Source organism: Chionomys nivalis, chromosome 24, assembly GCF_950005125.1.
Source record: "Chionomys nivalis chromosome 24, mChiNiv1.1, whole genome shotgun sequence".
NCBI lineage: Eukaryota > Metazoa > Chordata > Mammalia > Rodentia > Cricetidae > Chionomys > Chionomys nivalis.
This window is the reverse complement of record NC_080109.1, coordinates 11531551-11550260: the sequence shown is the minus strand read 5'-3', so window position 1 is coordinate 11550260 and position 18710 is coordinate 11531551. Positions and strand designations below refer to the sequence as shown.

At 45.1% G+C, this 18710-nt stretch overlaps 1 protein-coding gene across 1 annotated transcript in view; it reads left to right on the top strand.

Annotated features, from left to right (window-relative positions):
- Positions 1-5891: 5891 nt before the first annotated feature.
- Positions 5892-18710, top strand: part of Otol1 (otolin 1) — an 88019-nt gene continuing 75200 nt past the window's right edge. The window contains exon 1 of the mRNA XM_057757343.1: positions 5892-5904. The gene's annotated coding sequence lies outside the window, so the exon portion shown is untranslated. The remainder of the gene's footprint in view (positions 5905-18710) is intronic.

Genomic DNA, 18710 nt, shown 5'->3' with positions numbered 1-18710 from the left:
TATTCTACGTCGGTCAGTTTGCCCTGCTTAGGGGATGGTGATGCCCATAATGGGCGAGAGCCTCTGCATCAAGACACCACAGACATGCCTGCAGGTTAAGGGGATCTACTCGATTCCTCAGCTGAGGCTTTCTTCTCAGGTTTCTCAGCTGTGGCAAGTTGATATTTAAAACTAACCAGCATAGACGCCAACCCTACATACATGGCCAAGTTTCTAGGTCCAGCAAAAAAATGCCCGTTCTCTGAAGTTTCCAGGCCTGACAATGGTGGCAGGGTGAGAGGATCGTGGACTTCTTTGGAACGAACCAGCTATGGATTCAAGTCTCCATCTTCCTTGGCCCTAGATCTGCAATCTAAAACAAACCATCCCTGTGTCTCTGTCCTTGGTCTTCTCAGTTATGAAGTAGGAGTGATGCCGAGTTCATTTGAAGCTAAACTGAAAACACTGTTCATGAAGGGTGTGTCTAACTGATACTGCCTCCACACTGATTCTAATTCCTCAGATATTCATATGCTTAGGCTGAGAGGCCTTTTATCATGGAAAAATCCTAACCCTTAAAACTTCTGGAATTTAGTCTTAGAATAAGGATCACATCAATAGTAAGAGGCAGAAGTTCATCCCAATGTTTATTGGCACAGGATATACATTACTATTTCAAAAAGAGGAACAATGAGAAAATATTGCACTGAAACAAAACCAAAACCCAGCTGGGCAAACTCCGAACAGTATCTCTATGTCTCATGTCAAAACGCTCTTCAGATCTCCAAATCTGCTCAGCTTTGTTGACTCCAACGCACTTCTTTCTCTCAGGCTGGTTCCACTCCCCCACTCCTGGTTAGCAGCTCTCCTCAGCAGGTACCCACAGCTCTGGCATCTCTAATGTCTTGGGGCCTCCAAGGCAATCCAGACTTTGCCTTTACAGCTTCCCACAATGGCCTCGTTGGATCACCATGCAGGGATACCCCGACACGTGTCTGTCTTTAGTGGCTTTCCTTAGTTGCAGAGGTAGACTCCATAACTTCTTTCTTGACTTTAAAGTCGAAGCTGCCAAGTTCTGCTGCTTTCCGGGGCTAGAACATGCTCCTTGTTTAAATATATTTTCACCAGCTTTCTGTTTCCGATGGTTTCCTTCTCTGCCTGAGCTTGGCTGTCCTGGAACTTGATCTATAGACCAGGCTGGCCTCAGGCTGAGATATCTGCCAGCCTCTACCTTCTGAGTATTGGGATTAAAGATGTGCACCACCAGGGCTGGAGAGATGGCTCAAGAGTTAAGAGCATTGCCTGCCCTTCCAAAGGTCCTGAGTTCAATTCCCGGCAACCACATGGTGGCTCATAGCCATCTGTTTTGAGGTCTGGTGCCCTCTTCTGGCCTGCAGACATACGCGCAGACAGAATATTGTATACATAATAAATAAATATTTTTATAAAAAAAAAAAAAGATGTGCACCACCACACCTGTTCCTATGCCTTTCTTTAATTCCTTTTCATGAGTTGGAAACGTAACTGGGTGGGGTTTTGCTCTGAGGTCACCACTCCCTTTACTCAGCAGCAGGCATTTCTTTAACCTGCTTGCACTTCCTACTGTATGTTTTATATTTTTTCCTTGCTCAGCATTCTCCTTTTCATTATAAACCTGCATAAGACTAGCCACTAAGAATCACACAACATAGTCAACCAACACTGGCCTGTTTTGAAATCTCCTCTGCAAACACAATCCAAAACTCTTCCATTTATCCTCAGGCAGAAAGCAGCTACATTGTTCACCAAAATATCACGAGGTTGATCTCAAACCCATATGCTAATACATTCCTCTGAAGCCTTTTCAGCCAGTCCTCCACAGTTCAAATCACCCTCTGCACCACTGTCTCACGTGTTCCTACTAGGATGGCCCACTAAGCCCGGCTTAAAATGTCCAATCACTTTCCTATCTCTAAGTCCCAAAGTGTTCCATATTCTTCTACACGAAAGCATGCTCTGGCCTATCGTAACAATACCTCAGGCCCTGGTACCACCTCTTGTCTTACTTAAGGTTTCCATTGCCATGAAGAGATAGAGATGTCCTCATCACCGTTGTCCACTTAGCCATTCTCTCGCTCAAGATTCCTAATATGAAAGCCGGGCGGTGGTGGCGCACACCTTTAATCCCAGCACTCGGGAGGCAGAGGCAGGCGGATCTCTGTGAGTTCGAGACCAGCCTGGTCTACAAGAGCTAGTTCCAGGAAAGGAACCAAAACCACAGAGAAACCCTGTCTCGAAAAACCAAAAAAAAAAAAAAAAAAGATTCCTAATATGAGAGAGAAAGTTGGGGTTGGGAGGCTCTCAGGGGGAAAACAAAACTCTTAAATTCTGAAATTGGGTAAAAAATTCCACCACTCTGCCTTAGGTATGTAAACAGGTCCCTACCCAACCAAGCTCACTGCGCCTGTGCTTTGTGAACAGGCTGACTGCTCCTTTGAACACTTGGATTGGCGGCTACTTCTCTGACTAGTTTTCTGTCTCTAATGGGTTGGAGGGAGACTCCTGCTATAATTAGCATGTGTGTGAGGCAGGGAAGAACCCAGTCTGATTATTTCCCAGTCCTACCCGGTGAACTGTCAAACATGTGCTATGAATCAGCTTATCCAACTCTTCGGCACCATAAAAATTCACAGCCGTTCTGTGGTCCTGACATTTTTGTCTGTGAAGAATTTGGCATTTAGTGGGAAGTTATTATTTCAATTCCTGTCAAATTAAACTTCCAGGTCAGTGTTACCATTTGCGATGGAAAGAGCAAACACAGAATAAAAGTAAGAAATAAAAAGCAAGGCACCAGGAGAACTTAGCCTTAGAATGCCACTTGGAGTTAACTGTCATCACTTTAGAATACTCTTGTGATAGCCAAAAGAAAGCCCAGGCTCATTAGCTATTATATCACATTCCCCACCCACACTCCCAACCAGCGATCTACTTTTTACCTTCATGAATTGCATTTTCTGGAAATTTTGCTTAAATGGTCTTCAGTGGATGAATTCTTCAACTAAATGCCATATTTTCAAGGTTCATTGATGTGGTCCTGTGTATCCGTACTGCCTTCCTTTCCAGGTGGCATAATAGTTCATTCTTGCACCCGAGCTCTAGTTTGCTTACCAATTTCATTTTTTACAGGTGTTTACAGTTGCCAACTTCAGGCTTGAAAACAACGTGACCTGAATATTTACATACATGCTTTTGTATGGACCTGGGCCTTTATTTCTCTTGCATGTCTATGATCTCTTAGATGAATTCATATGATAAAGTGGTTTAACTTTTTGAGGTCTTGCCAAATGGCTTTTCTAAGATGATGATACTATGTCTGTATTACCACATGTTGTGGAGTTTTGGTTATCCCCCTCATGGTTAACTGTGGTGGTTTGAATAAGAACGGCACCTGTAGGCTCATAAATTTGAACACTTAGTCACCAGGAACTGGCCCTATTTGAGAGGATTAGAAGTGTTAGCAGGTATGGCCTTGTTGGTGGAAGTGCGCCACTGGGGGTGGGCTTTGAGTTTTCAAAAGCCAGGTTCAAGCCCAGAGACTCTCTCTGCCTTTGGAGCAGGATGTGGCTCTCAGCTACTTTTCTAGCATGGTGTCTGCCATGCCGGCCATTGTGTTCCGCCCTCATGAGAAAAGTGGAGTAAACTTCTGAAGCTGTGAGCAGGCCCCAAAGAAATACTTTCCCTTATCAGAGTTGTTGAGGGCATGGCGCCTCGTCACAGCAAAACTCCTCATAAAGATTCTTTTGAAAAAAATGTTAAAAACCCAAACCAATCTCCATTGAATTATTTAGCCTTTATAAAAGTATCAGACCATCAGTGTAAGATATCTCTGAGCCAGGCAGTGGTGGCGCACGCCTTTAATCCCAGCACTCGGGAGGCAGAGGCAGGCTTATCTCTGTGAGTTCGAGGCCAGCCTGGTCTATAAGAGCTAGTTCCAGGACAGGCTCCAAAGCTACAGAGGAACCCTGTCTCAAAAAACGAAAACAAAACAAAACAAAGGATATTATTTCTGGACAGTCAGTTCTATTTCACTGAGCTGTAAACCTAGACTTACAAATTGAAATTTGGCAACAATGGGTGCTTCAGTTAGGATTACTTTGTTATTCTTGATCCTTTGTGTTTTCATATAGTTTTATAGTAATTAACATCTATTTTTTAAATTAAAAAATGCAGCAGAGGTCTTTATAGCTAACCTATAAATTGCATCAGTAGATTAATTTGGGAGGACATACCATCTTAATAATATTAAGCATTCTAATCCTTTAATATGGCAAGTCTTCTGTTTCTTTAGATTGTTTTTTTTTCTTTAAGAGTCCTTAAAATAAATTCAAAATTATTTTAAATCATTTATTATTATTGTGGGGTGTATGGGTGCATGTATGTGTTTGTGTTGTGTGTGTGTGCGTACATGTGTGCGCGCGTGTGTGGATGGGCGGGTGCACGGGTGTGTGGCAGCATGCTTGTAGGGGTCAGAGAGCAGCTTGTAGGAGGAGCCATCCTGTCTTTCCATCTTGGTAAGACAAGGTCTTCCATTTTTCTGAATCATTCTAGGCTGGCAGGCCTGCAGGCTTCTGAACAATTCTGTCTTCTGCAGCACCCTAGGTGTCCTGTGGTTACAATTGTGACATGGAGAAGGTCGTGAGGAAAGAGGGGGTGACCCTAAGTGATTTCTGTTGAATTACTTTAAAAATGCAATCATTATATCATCCTGGTCCTTTATGGCTAAAAGAAGGGTTTCACTCGGGAGATGTCTATCTTTCTAGAATTCTAAATTAGCCAATCATTTTGAAAGAAAACGTGTTATTTTCACACCTCACACCAGTGCCGTTGAAGTGAACACATTGGAATCTCACAGAATAAAAACTGAGTTCTGAGTCCCAGGGAGGAAGTTAGAGAAGGTACTTCCAGACTCCCTTTTCTACTTGTAAGTGCAGGGCAGGGATCTCTTTAATGTAACTCAATGTTTCTCAACCTGTGGGTCGAGACCCCTTGGGGGGTCGCATATCAGACATTTATATTACGATTCCCAACAGTAACAACATTACAGTTATGAATCAGCAACGAGTAATTTTATGGTTGGGAGTCACCACAACGTGAACCGACTGTATTGAAGGGTCGCAGCTTAAGGAAGGTTGAGAACCACAGATGTAAGTCATTAACCTCCTAAAATGTTATCTCTGCTCTAGGTAAGAGCTCAGTACCCTGCCTGGAATCTGGTTGAGCATTTGGTGGGAATCTTAGAGGGGAAATGAGACAGCTGTAGATTCCTAACTAAAGCAGAGGAAGGTGTGTGTGTCCAATCGTCCTGAGAAGCCTTGCTAGGCAGGCAGTCATTGTCAAGGTGAGGCAGCCAGGTAGCCCATCACCCTGCTCTCATTAACAAGAAAAGCAGACACCTCATGGTAACTCCTTGGCAGCCTTAACAGGAAGTGTGGTGGGAGAAAAGCTGGTTATCAAGGGTATCGGACACTGTGGTCTTAGAATGAACTGCTGTGGCCGACTTAGACTTTTCAGGTTTAAGTTGAGTGAAAAATTACGATTTCCTGAAGCTAAGAGGTGGAGACTTTCAATTACAAGTGACTAAGAAAATACTCCTATGCTCCAGGATCTATTGACCATGGACAGAAAGTTAAAACCCCAGTTTTCCTCTGTAGGAAATCTACAGAGAGGGGCAGAGGACTCTGAAGCTGTCCTAAAGCAAGAGAACGCACAGACGAAGGTGTGAGCAGCTATGTGGTTATTGTCTTACAGATTACATGGAGGCTGAAACCACGGACTCCGTCATTAAATTCTGAAGGGCATGAGATGGAGATAACGGCCACCCATCCATGACATTCAAGGAGGTCCATGAAGTTTGTAACTTTGCTGAGCTGGGAGCTGGAGTTTGAGGTAAGAATAAACAAGATCTTCAGTAAGGCTGTCCCCTTGTTATGGGAACCCCCTTTTCCTGTATTGTTGCCGATTGCTTTTGATTTCAGTTCCCAACAGCCCTGGTAAGAATCTAGGAGGTCCCAGACTATCTTCAGGATACGCTGGGGTTCGTTGTGTTTTATCTCACTTTCTCATGTTTCCCCTAACACGAAGGAGACACAGTCTCGGTCTGTACTTTGAAGATTTTAGAAGCGGTGTAGGGAGGGGGCCTGAAGGAAGGCTTGTGGTGAGGCTGCATTTCCACAATAGACAGCCAAATTTCATTCATGATAAAAATAGATAAGAATTAGACGAGTTGATTTTTTTTTCAGTATAGTTTCTAGCAGGCTCATGGCCTTTTAGAATGGAAAAAAAAATCAGATTATTGATTTTACTAAGGAAAGCTGAGATACATTTTTGAGTAACAGGTTACCAAGATATTTGCCACAAGGACTTGGTGAATAATACGGGTTCTATCCATGGTTATGGCTTTCGGTTAAGGACTTGGTGAATAATACGGCTTCTATCCGTGGTTATGGCTTTCGGTTAAGGACTTGGTGAATAATACGGCTTCTATCCGTGGTTATGGCTTTCGGTTAAGGACTTGGTGAATAATACGGCTTCTATCCATGGTTATGGCTTTCGGTTAAGGACTTGGTGAATAATACGGCTTCTATCCGTGGTTATGGCTTTCGGTTAAGAGTTAGAGCTATTTTCTGCAGTTATTGTTTGGGTGCAACTCATTTTGTGGAGAGCAGCCTCAGAATTCTCCTCAAGAGGACTTTGGAGCTGAGAATGAGAACTCAAATTCAAGCCCTTCTGAGGGCTGACAGTGTGTTGGGGCTCAGGTAGTCAGAGCCGAACTAAGACAGGGGCCAGGATCATGAATCCCGGCTGGAGAGGCCCAAACCCTGGTTTCGCTTACTACACTTGTGAACTTGCTAGAATCCTGAAGATACGTAACTACTGCCAGTGAAGATGAGGGCAAGCAGGCACAAAACAAAAGCTTCCTTCCTTCACGTCTCTACGTAGGCTGCCAGGAAAAGGTGTGGTCCAGATAAAGGTGTCCTTTACTATCTCAAGATCTTGGTTAAGAGTGTGTATAATTCAAATTAGGCAAAAAAACAAAACAAAACAAAAAACAAAAAACAAAAACAAAACAACAACAAACACAAACAACAAACAAACAAACAAAACACCAGTGGTGGCACACATTTGATCCCAGCACTTGGGAGGCAGAGGCAGGTGGATCTCTGTGACTGGAGATTTTTCTCTGTCCTGCCCACCCCACAGGACCAGTTTCTCTCCCACCCACCGGTCCCCACTCACTTATAAAATAATCATTCAGAGGCTTAATACTAATTATAATTGTTTTCCCGATGTCTCAGACTTCTTACTGGCTAGTTCTACATATAAATTAGCCCATTTCTAATAACCGCTATATCTAATATCGCTATGTGCTCTGTGACTTAGCGGTCAATGCTCCGGTATCTTACTCCTTCAGCAGCTGCTGGAGTCTCCCCTGCTCCGCCTTCTTTCTCCCTGTATTTCTGTTTGGATTTCCCGCCTAGCAATATTTGACCCTGTCATAGGCCAAAGCAGCTTCTTTATTAACCAATGGTAATAAAACATATTCACAGTGTACTGAAGGGCATCCCACATCAGACCTCAGTGAGTTTGAGGCCAGCCTGGTCTACAAGGCAAGTTTCACGACACCCAGGAATGTTGCACAGAGAAATCCTGTCTTGAAAAACAAAACAAAGCAAAATAAAAATCCCTCACAGGTGTGGCCTCCATTTTGGGGTTTTAGTTTTGTTCAGTTGGGTTTTAGTCAACTTGCAACCAAGAATAGCCATCACATAAAGATTCTGGCTTCTCTGTGCATTAGGAAGCACTGAATGAATGTCTGAGACTTGAGATGGCTTGCGGCTCAGGGCTGGGCACATCTGTACAACATGTGGGAAGTCGTTGGGTTGACCATGGTGTTAGAGGGGAAAAGTGACCATGGGTAAAGGCTCAATAAATAAATGTTAAGGAATACTGTTGCTGAATTTTGTACAATCGGATTAAATCGCCTAGTGTTATGAAGATAACCAATTAGAACAATACATGGGCAATTATACCTGGAAGCTCTTGAGTCAGTCACACACGTGATTAAATTTCTGGTGTGGATCTTACTGCAAGTGCCTCGGCTATCCTTGCCCTTTGGATGAAAACAATACTGCTCTACAGGGCCATTGTGAGGAGGAAAAGATCCTTCGGAAGGTGCTGGCAACCCTAACTGGAGCAGCCATTTTTTCTTTTTTTTGCTACTTGTTTTTCTTGGGCTGCGTTTTAAATAGAAGCTTCCTTTTCCTACGGAAATCTAGGGAATCTGGTTTAGAGGATGTGTCTATAGGCTGTGGAGCAGCCCATATGCCGCTTTGGTCTTAGAATGACTCATTATTTCTAAACTTAGTACCGCTGTCTTTGCGTTCTGAGTTTTTTTCAGAAGTCCCTATATTCCCATGCGAGCCCAAACTAGATAAAAGAAAACAGCCTCAAGAAAGCACACTTAGATTCTTATTTGAGCATTTTGCCTTTCCTGTTCTGTGTGTGCACCTCATGTGTGCCTGATTCAGAAGAGGGTGCTGGATCCCCTGGAACTGGAGTTACAGATGGTTGAGGGATTTCATGTGGATGCTGGGAACTAGAGACCTGGGTCTTCTTCAAGAGTAACAAATGCTCTTCACCACTGAGCCATCTCTCCAGTCCCTAATATACATTTGTTGAGCTACTACCAGTCACTCGTGTGAAGTAATCTGAGCATAATGTACAAAAGTTTACTATTTCAGTGAGCAACAGAGTTTTTTTCTTTCTGTTTGCTGGAGACAGAGTCTTACTCTGTAGCTCTGGCTGTCCTGGAACTCACTATGTCGCTCACACTGGTTGAATTCACAGAGATCCGCCAGCCTCTGCGTCCTGAGTGCTGGGATTAAAGACGTCATTACCCTCCTAGGCTTAACAGTGGCATTTTACGCTTCCATAAAATTTAGTACTTACAAAATGTTTCCAATTTCATCATTTTTTACTGAGGTACATTTTACATACAGTAAAATGTGCAGATTTCAATGTATTTTCTACAGTGTTGACAAGCATTTACTTTTATTAAGATACAGTGTTTCTTTGGGAGGGAAGTTGATATTCATGTGGGTGCCTATGTTTGGGAAGGCTAACGGTCAGCTGTGGTGTCATTGCACAAGGGTAATACGCTTCTTAAAGAATTACAGCAGCAGCAGCAACAACAGAATAACAGGGTCTGCCATTATCCTGGAGTTCGCTGTGTAGGCTAGCCTGGAGTTGGCTGTGTGGGCTAGCCTGGAGTTGGCTGAGTGGGCTAGCCTGGCTCGTCAGTAACCGCCAAGGATCTGCCTTTTTCTGCCTCCCAGCACTGAAATTCCAAGCCATCACACATTGCATGAGCTCTGGGGATTAAAGTCAGTTCCCCTACCTTGCCATCTGAGCTCTCTCCCCAACCCCAAAAAGTAAATTAATTTTTGCACTCCAGAGAGCATCCCCACGGCCTTTCTCAGTTAATTCCTTACCCCCTTCACTAATAATTTGTTTCTTATGCTGTAGAGATTCATATAAATGGAACCTGGCAGACCTCCGCATCTGGTCTGTTTCCTTAGGGTAATGCTTGTGGGATTCATCTCCATGACTGCACATGGTAATTCATCCCCGTCAATGTCTGAGTAACGTCCCACTGTGGGCTTTGTCTATTCAGTGTCCTGTTTAGAGACACGGGGTCTGTTCTGCTATTCTTTTGGTCATCATCATTGTCGTGCTGTTGGAAGTTCAGAAGTTTGTAGTATCTCCATTTTCTCAATTTGGAAACCAGGGCTCAGAGAAGTGAGGCAACACCAAGTCCCGTGGTCGGTCAATGAGAAACTCATGAGCACCCCTGGTTCTGTGCCCAGTCCTCTGCTTCCCTCATGTTTTGTTTCCTGAAGCTGGTTTCCTTGGGGCCCTGCCCAGGAGTTTTGCCTCATCTAACATCAGGATTTGATCTGATACTGACTAACTTTTGATGCAGAGATATCTAGGGATGATAGAAACCCCGCCTCTGTTCTGGCATAACCTCTGGCAGGTCTTTGCCTCTCAGAATGGGTGACTTTCTGAGACTCTCTAGGATTGAAGCCGAGGAGAAGATAAAGCGTTAGGATACAGACATCACAAGCATTTTAGAAAATAAGTGTTCTTTCTTGGTGACAAAGGAAATAGGGTGGTCATGAAAAATAGGTCAAGCCTCTGTCAGTCTAGTGTCCTCAGGCTGGCTGTGTGAGTGCAGGCATCCCAACCTCTTGGAGTCTGCTTTTCTACCTGCGAAGGAAAGAGGGTGTCCTGGGAGCTCCTGACACAGTAAGTCCTTTTTGGGCTCCATCAAGACCCGCTGAAGGGAGCGTTACAAAATGGTGTTGACGCTGACCTTGCTGGGGAGTTTTCCTTGTGTGGAAAAATCAAGCCATCTCTTTATTTTAGAAAGCACTATTGTATTATTTATAGAATCTGAATAAAACAGAAGCTTATTTGCCAAGAAAGCAGGGCAAGGGAGGCACACAGAGTGATTCTTTTGCTCCAAGACAGAGGGAATGCAGAGAAGAGATGCCCTTCAAAGATACTCTTTAACGTCTCAAAAGGACAAACACATGGAGTGTGCCCCTTGTTTCCAATGCAGATTAGATTGTGTGGGTAAAGACATCTTGAAGGAAAAACAAGGAGAATTTATAAATGTCTTCTTTATTTTTCATAACTTTATAACCATTCTGTTGTAGATTTAGTAATGTCACCAGATCTCAGCTTCTTTGTCCCCAACCCAGAAAGACATGATGAGACAGTTGACGAGTTCACTTTTCAAGGATCTTTGTGACTACAAAGATTTGTTTAAAGTATGTGTATACTATCTAGGTTGCTGCCCAAAGAAAACCTTACACTTCTTGAAAAGATTGTTATGTAAGCCGGGCGGTAGTGGCGCATGCCTTTAATCCCAGCACTCGGGAGGCAGAGGCAGGCGGATCTCTGTGAGTTCAAGACCAGCCTGGTCTACAAGAGCTAGTTCCAGGACAGGCTCCAAAACCACAGAGAAACCCTGTCTCGAAAAACAAACAAACAAACAGAAAAAAACCAAAAAAAAAACCAACAAAAAAAGATTGTTATGTAAATGACAAACTGACCCAACTCTGGTCGGCAGATTTTGAGGAACTCTGTGAAGAACCTAAGGTTGATGGTTGACTTAGTCAGTGAATCTTTAGAGGAATCTGCCAAGAGTTCATGGCGTCATTGACCTTTTCCAAGCAAGGGGAAAATGGCGGATATCAAATGAATCAAGGTACTGCCCATCTTGACGAAAAGAAATTGCTCAACGTTGCCATGCTTGAGTCCAGAGAGGAGGGCACTTCTGCTAATCTGGAAATACTGGAAAAGTATTTGTGCAGGGACTAAAATGTTGTGCCTCATCTGTGACTTTCTGTTGTTGGCTTTGATGTACTGTCACCATGCACTCAGGCTTGAATGCAACATGGCCTTCATGTGTAGGTGGAGAAAAGAATGAATGTGTCCGGAGTGTGGGCATTCTCTAAAATGAGCACGGCTTGAGGGGATGAGATGACCCCTAGGCAAAGGCAAAGCAAGTTAAAAGAAGGAAGCCTAGACAGAGAAAGACACCTCATGAAGCTGATGCTTATGTGACAACTGGTTGGTTTGGGCTTTTTGTTGGAAAACATTTTTTTTTCAGAATTTATTTTATGTGGTATTATTGTCATTGTTGTATATATGTATAAATGATGGGTGGTTGTTCAGATGGGTTTGCTATGGCACAAGTGTGGTGTGAGGACCTGACTTTGCAGACTCCATTTTAAAGAAGGGGCTTCACCTTAAAACCATATAGTGTCCAGGGCAACCTCAGTTCCTGCAATGTGCTGTGATAGTGGAATCGAATGGATGCCTAGAAATAGCCAATTAAGGAGCTAAGGAGCAGGGCCATAAAATTTAACAAGGCCCAGATGTTTTCTGTAGACATCCCAGTCCTTGTGGATGTCCTGACAGCAGTTTATGGTCTTTTGTTAATAGTTCACACCCAAAGTTTGACCAATGGTCTCAGAAATCATCTTACTCTGTATCCCCTTCAACCAACCCCAAGACCCAAAAATATGAACTCTTCCTTGGGTGTTTCCCATTTGAAGGCTCTCCTTTCCCCGGGCTCGGGGCTTCACTCTCTCCTCACCCACTGCGTTGGCATGTTGGAAGAGTGTGGTTCAGACTCAGGTTTGTTAAACAGAGACCCTCATGCATTTTGCATTGGAAACCAGCTCCATGCATTCATCTGGGGTTCAGGGACATGGGCATAACATTTGGTTCCCTTACTGGGAATCCCATGATTCCACAGACCCCTAAGACCGGAGGGTCTTTGCCCGGTGGTGTCTCTGTCTGTCTTGTTTGTCTGCCTCTGCTTCTCCTGCTTCTGCTCTTCTGGCGCATCAGAATCTGTAGCCGTGATAGTTACAGGTTAGGGTGGATACCACTGCACAACCGTGGTCACGGGGGAGTCCGAAAGATGTTTCACATCCCTTCGGGAAGTAGGGACAGAAGGTCCCCCATCTGTAAGTGGGGACAGAAGGCCCCCATCTGTACAAGGAGGGACAGAGAGCCCTATGCTGTCTAGATGGTATTTGGACTTGTCTCTTTGGATTCAGCTTCATTGGGGTGAACTCACTCTCTGTGCCCTTAGTCTCCTGTGGTGTTTATGTTTATCTGTATTCATGTTTCTGACTGTGACGGATGCTAGGGGGCAGACGATTTCCTCCGTTTACTCTTGGATGTGAGCACACATGCTCACAATCCGTCAGTTCAGATTAAACATGTCATCTTCTGGAGGTCGGAAATGATGAGAGTTTGGGGTGCAAAGGGGCTGCTATCACCTGGTGGCTCACAAGCTGCTCAAGGAGATGGTGCAGCTGGAGCGGATGTGGCACCCCAGTGTGCTGCGGCTCTGTGGCTACAGCAACGGGGACAGTGAGGACACCACACACCCCAGCTGTTTACCCACTGTGGCCTTAGCGGGAATGGGCAGAGGGTGTTAGCAGCTTGGTACAAGGAACAGTCCCCGGGCAGCGGGCAGTGAAAGCTCAGCCACCACACCTGAACCTGGTGGGTGGGTGGGGGGAGGAGTTTCCTGGAGCCCTGGTTGTGGTATGGCATGGTCACCAGCACAGGCATAGTGCAGACACATGGGGGCGGGACTATAGGCCAAAGCAGTTTCTTTATTAACCAATGGTACTCACAGCATACAGAGGGGAATCCCACATCACTTCACCATGATGATTACAGACTGAACCTCTGAAAGTGTAAGTGAGCCATCCCAATTAAATGTTTTCTTTAGAAGAATTGCTGTGGTCATAGCGTCTCTTCACAGCAATAGAACACTGACTAAGACACCTAAGTTGTCTGGGTTTTTAGCAGGATGTCTCTGCTCTCTGATAAACACTGTTATAAGTCACAGACAGAGCTGACAAAGTGCTGTGGACCTTTTCCTGGGGTTCAGTCATTAGCAACTGGACAGAAAGGAGATAGAGTGGGCTGGAACTGAAATGCTGGGAATAAAACTGTGGGTACTTCAGAATAAAAATGATTTTTCAACTTGAGTTTAGAAAGCTGGGGCTAGATGAAATGAGGCATAAGTTGCAGGGACAGGCCTGAGCATTGGGGTTAGTATGGTCAGACGTGTTTGATAAGAGAGGGTATGTGTTTTGTTTTGATTTGTTTTTTTAAACATGTGAAGGGTTAAAGAACATTGGAAATAGACAGGACAGCAAGGGTTAACCAGTCCTTAAGTTTTGCTGTGAAAGGAACTAAGAATGGATCAGAAGCTAATGGGGCCCACAAGGCCAGTAGAACTGCTAATGAGTGATCTGTGTTAGAATGGAGACCAGACAGCTGCTCAGGCCATGAGGCTGCTGCTAGTCCCTTTCCTCTCTCTATTCGGCCTCACAGCAACTGAAAATCTTCCTGGGTAGACTTATTGGGTGCCTGGGTTCCAAGAGAATGGCAGATGCCTGTCTCACTTCCCCAGGTGAGATGGCAGGATTTGAGGCAGCAAGGGGTTATGGGTGGCAACCCATAGCAACCCCTGCCCCCAATTATATGGAGGATACACCTTACATATATGTGCCCCTGCTCCCTCCACATGTTCCTCCCACAGGGCTTCCCATCCCCAATTCTTTGCTGCTTTCTTAGGAACTAGGGGCGCCCGGCCAGTAAATGTAAGTTAAAGCTCAGACTGCATTTAGAGTCACTTGCCTTATGTGGTGTCTTGATATGCTCTGGTGTAAACTATATCTACCTAATGAGGGAAAAAATTGGGTTCAAAAAACTTGCTCAGCTAGCTATAGATGCTCCATTTGTACAAACTTTAGGTTTTTTTTCTTCTATTCTGGTGTATAACCGTGGCAGGAAAGAAGGCTGGAAGAAATGGGAAAAAAATAGAAGGGAAGGAAAAGCGAAGAAATAACTGGAAGACATGTTGTCTGATGTAAAAAGTTACCAGTTGGCAGCTTCTTGTCTGCAATTGACCTGGCAGGAATGAAGGGGCAGCTGTGCTCCTCCCAAGGGCCCTCGAACTGTTCAGACTAGATCCTGAGATACTGGAGTTTCACAAGAACTGATTGCTGAGGGAAAGACTGAAGCCTGCTGCCAGGCAGGGCAGAAATTTGTCTTCTAGGGAGATGTCCCAGTTCAGATAGCTGTTAGATCACACTGTAGGAGAGTGTGGACCGCACTGCAGGGGAGAGTGGACCGCACTGCAGGAGAGCGTGGACCGCACTGCAGGAGAGCGTGGACCGCACTGCAGGAGAGCGTGGACCGCACTGCAGGGGAGAGTGGACAGCACTGCAGGAGAGAGTGGACCGCACTGCAGGAGAGAGTGGACCGCACTGCAGGGGAGAGTGGACCGCACTGCAGGGTTCCCCAATGTGTGGGCCCACCCCACCCCCTTTGATGGGTGGGCCCACACCCTTTGACCGGGACTGCTTAGGTACGCAAACCTCTGCCTGCTCTGAAAAATATTCATGCAGAGCCACCTCGGGCCACAGGTCACCCCACCTCTTTGTTCCTTGTCCCATTGTGACCCATTGAATCTGTCCCTTTCTCTGCTTTTCACTGTTGCTCACCCCTTGTTTTGGCCTGCTGAGGCAGGTGCTGGAGTCTAACTCCTCAGGGCAGCAAGGGTGCCGGCTTTGAACCTAGCACTCTGCTAACGATTTTAGTGTCATGTGTTGCCAGTGGCACTTTGATTTTTTTTTTTTTTTTGTCCAGCAGTCTTTTTCACTGTGGTCTCATAACATTTGTGGTATTTAAAAACCGAGGTTAGACTGCACATGACCCCCGTGTTTTCTCAGTTGATAAGATGGGTGTTTATGGAACCTGGTCTAGCCTGTTTGCCTCGGAGCTCTCTGCTTTCCACACCACTGCTCTGGTGGCTGAAGGCCAGCACGCTCTGGCTGGGAGGTGCTCACTCAATCCTCGCAGAAGCCACCTGTCTGACTCCCCCTTAGCCTGTCACCTGGTTGGGTGTTCACCATAGTTCCTGGCTGCTCGGGAGGCTTTGATCTTCTTGGCTCCATTTGGAGGCTTTCCAGCCCATGAGTCCCCAAGCCTCCCAAGCAGGGCCCTGAAGATATGTGAGCCTCCTTTATGACTGGCTTCATTTGCTCTCTGGAGCATGAGTACAGGAATGGGCAGATCCATACCGAGTGCATTTTGCTGTCCGGGACTGGGGCCTAGCCTTCCTGTTTCTGGGGTGTCAGTCACTGAAAGGGGGGGACTCCTGGCAAGGAAGTGTTTTGGGGGTTTGGGGGAGAGTGGTGGGAAGGCAGCATGGGCAGTTTCTTCACTAGGCCAGTTCTACAGTTTTGTTTTGGGTATTCTCCCTAGAAGCTCAACCTTGAACCTGCTTCTCCAACCTTCTAAGGGTTCTGTAAGCAGCCCAATACACTGAAAAAAACGGTTGCTTCCTGCTGAGTCCCAGCAGGTGAGCCTTCTGTCTTTTGTAACAAAACCCAGACGACCTTCTAGGAGCACAAAGCTGCCCTTACCAGCTTTCAACCATGTCTTTTTGTTGTTTGTAGGATTCTTCCTTTAATAGGAATTGTGGGGCGGCGGGGGAGGGGGGGGGAGAAGGGAAAAGATGGTCTTCTAAACCGCACCCACACTGACCTACATTCTCCAGGTAGAGTTCCCGTTTAGTAAGACTGTCAGCCGTGAACACATCAGCGGATTAACCCACTGAAGGAATCATCAGCCTCATCTCAACGGGACCACTGTCTGGGAACCAGGCCTTCACAATAGGAAACTCTGGGAACATTTTATATCCTGTCAGGTCCAGAATAACTGGGGACAAAAGGCTAAATGTGGTGTCTGTTAGCATATCAAGTGTTCGCTGGCCTCCAAGCTCACTCAGTACCTGCGCCTCTTCTCAGCAATTCTCCTCCTCCTCCTCACACCTTAATCTCCAGCTCGTGGGCTTCCCCTCCCCTCCCCCAGCTTCTCCTTACTATAACCCTGTCATTTTGCCACAGGCTCTCTCTTGTCCCCTTTCCTTGGTCTTCTTCTCTCATTCCCTGCCTGCTTTCCTCTCATGGCCTGGTCCAGTCTACTGATCATATTCAGTCCACTATTTTCTCTCCCTACTCTGGACTCTTCCAGATGCCTCTGGCTGAACTCTCCCTCACATCTACAATAAAAACCTCTCCTCAGCCACACCTTGGGGTGATTATGTCCTCATTTCATTCACCAGCCATGACAGGTAACCACACAAAACCTCAAGACACTCCCAAGAGGCGCCAAACTCCGAGAAAACTACTGTACTTAAAGTCAACCCAAGACCAAGGTTAAGGCAATAGGAGACACCAAAGAGGACCGCATTGCACCATTGCTATCCTTGTGCTCCCTGAGCAGGCGGTGGGTGGGGCCGGGTGGGATGCTGGGTCTTGAGCCTCACTTTTTATTGGTTCTTTTCCGTTCTTTATTAGTGAGGAAATAGTGTGAACGTTGAGGACCCCTACCACTATCAGGATGGTATAAAAAGCTTAAGATTTGTGTACACAAAGAACGGAAAAGAATCAGAGGTGTCGCCCAGGTCTTCTGGTGGCAGACATTTCTAGACCTGTCTCTTTGAGGCAGAGGACCTAGAGGCGCAGCCTGGATCGCCTGGAGAATGCTTCAGACAGGAGTCAAAGCTTTATGTACACTTAGGAGTGATTTTTGTGGTTACATTCTTCTAAATTTGAAAGGTATAACATTAGTAGTTGAGACTGTAGAATTTTCTTGTGGCCTAGGAGCATGGAAGGGATTTTCAAAACCAATCTTCAAAATGACAGGTGAATAGCAGAAATGACTAAGTACAAGTGCAAGTTAAATATTTATCTTTAACAAAGGAGATTGCTGTGACTCAGCAGTGCTCCTGGTGTGTGTACGTGTGTTTACACAGGCCAATAAAGGGCACACACACCCTGCAGTGGGGCATTTCCATGGTTTTCTGCGCACCGAGACCCCGTGTATATAAATATGGAAAATTCACATTGTGGAAAGGGAAAAGTAACAGATGAATACGGCCAGCAACTTGAGTGGACCCTGAAATCCTGTGGTGTAGTGAGAAAAAGTGCAAAATAAAATGAAATAGAAAATTAAGTATCGCTCAAATATGTACATTAAAACTGACAGCCTCACCAATGCACAGTTGTTTTTTTGTGTGTTTTGTTTGTTTTATCTTTTTTAAAAAGAAAAGACAGATCTTACATATATCAAAATGAGCCAAGCCTGTAACACGTGACCATAGATCAGCACACAGGAGACTGGATGTTTGAGACTAGCCGGGGCAACATAGGGTCTATTGTAAAAGAAAGAAAGGAAAAGAAGACCATGATTGAGCCTGCTTATCAACCACGGAGGTGATGTTTCATGATGATAGAAGAGAACATAACCAGTCAACCAATGAGGAAGCAAGAGGGGGCGGTAGAGTGTGATGCAGAAATCCTGGGACCCTTTATTTCTCAGACTCTCTTGTGGAGGTGAATTACTCCGCATGCCTCACCCTTGTGGGTGATAATTAGACCATAAAAATGCATTTAACAGGAATCCGGAGGGCTGACTCACTGTCGGAGAGCACTTGCTGCTATCCCAGAGGGCGGGGGTTTAGGTCCCAGCACCCACATGGCTTGCAACTGTCTGCAATCTCCGGTTCCAGGGATGTGAAATCTTCTTCTGGTCCATAAGGGACCAGACTCGTGATGTACATACTTGCATGCAGGAAAACACTGAAACATATAACATAAAAATAAATATTTTAAAAGTACAAAATAATACAAAAGGATCTTTGGATAATTCTTCATTTCCTGTACAATCTCATGAAAATGTCTTTCTCACTATTTCTAGTTTTTGTATCCTCCTGAGAGTGCAGTCAAGCTGGACAGCTCTTTGGTGATTTAGATGCTTGGAATATTGGCAATAGTGCCATTTTTTTTATTGGAACAAATTGCAACAGACTCATATTTATACATTTATATTGACAGCTAGGCAAGACTCTACTCTTGCATGGCAAGTCTCAGAAAGGAGTGAGGGAGTGTCCTTCTTCAGGAACTTAAAATTAATTCATTTACTTAAAAAGAATTTATGTGTGTGGGCATGCTGCCTTTATGTATGTCTGTGCACCACGTGTGGGCCTGGTGCCCGGGTGTCATGTCAGAGGCCCTGGA